We start from the raw sequence: 2382 nt of genomic DNA on the forward strand, positions 1-2382 counted from the left end.
TGTGTAATATTGATTTCCTGTTTGAATCGAGCATTGGCTTAACGCAAGTATTGACAACAGGAATGGTCAATCCCAATGACTCCCTGACATCCATGTTCTTTAAGCTCCTCATGGATTTTGTCTAGTGTGAGGAGCTTCCCTGTGATAGCAGCCAATTATTACAATCATTGCACTTATTGTTCATTTCCTCTGAAATGAAAAAATAAATTACTCCTAATACACTGTGGTTTACAACCTAAAGGAAATATGATAAATTTGCTAATACTCATAGCCTAACTGGGTAGGAAATAAACCTATATCAAACAAAATATGTAGGTCCTCTTTCAAAATAGATATTGCATGTGCTACTCAAATGTCCAATTCTGGAGTAAAATATGGGCACTTTGTTCCAGTAATGGTAAAGCATTCACAAAACTAACACACCTGGATTGAAGAAATTGACGAAGTTATAATTTTCAACTAAAGCATTATTGCCCTAACAGATCCACCTCATTACCAACTTCACTTTCCCCCAGTAGAGCCTTGGTGTCTATCCTCTATTTAAGTTTTAGAGCGGCCACATTGCCTTGCAGGGGCCCTGCTGTCCCCACCCTTACAAACAAATTCCCACCAAGGATTACAGCCTATACATGTCAAGGTTCCATGCACATTCATGCACAGGCAGTTTGGAAGATCAAGAAACTCAGCCATTCTCGAGACTCTACAGGTCGTGTTTAAGGAATTGTTTTCCACCACAATAAAAAAAATCAGATTTTTGGGTGTATTCTACAGTGTGAGCGCCTTGATTGGATTTTCAGGTAAGCAGTGCAGGGAGATAGGTGACTGAATACATATTTAGCAAAAACAATATAGGGTAAGGTTTTTTAGAGTTGGATAGTGGACATTATTATTTTCACCAGAAACAGAAAATACCCCTTGATCTTGGCAGAGATGCAGTGAGCTTAAAAGGAAGCACAAAGTATATTACAAAGAAGCCAAGTGAACCAGTAAAGTAACATACATTTACTAATTCAGCTAAAAACATAACTATGTGGACACTTTTCACTGTTTAACTTTACAAATATTACTAGGTGCTAAGAGATTAATAAAACGTTTGAACACAAATGACAAGATAACTTTTTTTTTGTATTCTGAAATGGACTAGTGTACATTTAGAAGTAATATTTTTTGCAGATGAATGTGTTACACAATAAAAAAACGGGAATACAGTAGAACCTTGGTTATCCGGCACCATGTCCAAAATCATTCATCAACACAAAAAAAAGATCAAAATACAAATACTTGTATTCATTCTAAATTTTAAACATAGCCACTTGTTTTATTTTTTATCAAAAAAAAAATATTTATTCATTGAAGCAGACATTTAGTGCAAAGTACTTCTAAAACATGCAATTTTTTCATTAAAACAATTGTTGCATTAAAAACAATGCCATTGTTATGTACATGGTTCTATGTAAATGGTTGTATCTAAAAGGGGTTCTTGGGATCTTCATTTTGGACATCTGTACAGACTTAGAAAAGTATACTGCATTGTTCCAAAGTGTGTCCCCTAAAGAAAGCATACAGCTGTGAAAAGATTGGTCTTGATTTAATAACGCTCTCCATAACAGGAGAGGATACACTTTCATCAGTGAAGCTGGGTGATCCAGCAAACCTGTTAGCAAATGTTTTCAATCCTGGATCAGATCCATTCCGGAGTTTTTCGATCACCCAGCTTCACTGATAAAAGTGTATTGTCTCCAGTCTTGGAAAGCTTTAATAAATCAGATCTATTGAAATCAACAGGCAAGCGCTAGACCTAGGTCTGTTTCAGTGTTGTAAGTCTCTGCCAATGATGTCAGTCCATCAATGGAACGCCCATGGTATTGCTAGAACTAACCTTATAGTCTAATGCTAACATGGCAGCTTGCAGGACTGTGCATGCAGCTTCATAGACTAAGATGTTATACAAGTCTCCAGGAGTTGTTTGACAGTTTTATAAGCAGAACTTATTAATATAACCTTTTGTGCTTGCCCAGAGTTCAGGTTAAGATGTTATTACAACACGTCTTCTAAGACTTTTATATTATTCCTGTTAGATACTGTGATCTGTCAATTTTGAAGATTTTCTTACTTTTCCATCTTATTTTTTATCAGTTTTTATAGTCTCAATTATTCTGGTCAAAATGTAAAGATACAAAAAAAAATGTATACTTATTCAAAATTACAAGAAAATGGCCAGTGTAATGGCAAAAAAGAAAAGCACATTTAACCTTTTAAGCAATTTGGCTGATTTTAAAAGCTCTTAATGACATTAAGGTTAAAGCCACGTTAGTTAAAAATCAGCACTTGAAATGTAATCTGCAACCCTCTTAAGCTACATACACACTTCCAATTATTATC

The sequence above is a fragment of the Pyxicephalus adspersus genome, chromosome 5 (assembly GCF_032062135.1).
Source record: "Pyxicephalus adspersus chromosome 5, UCB_Pads_2.0, whole genome shotgun sequence".
Classification (NCBI taxonomy): domain Eukaryota; kingdom Metazoa; phylum Chordata; class Amphibia; order Anura; family Pyxicephalidae; genus Pyxicephalus; species Pyxicephalus adspersus.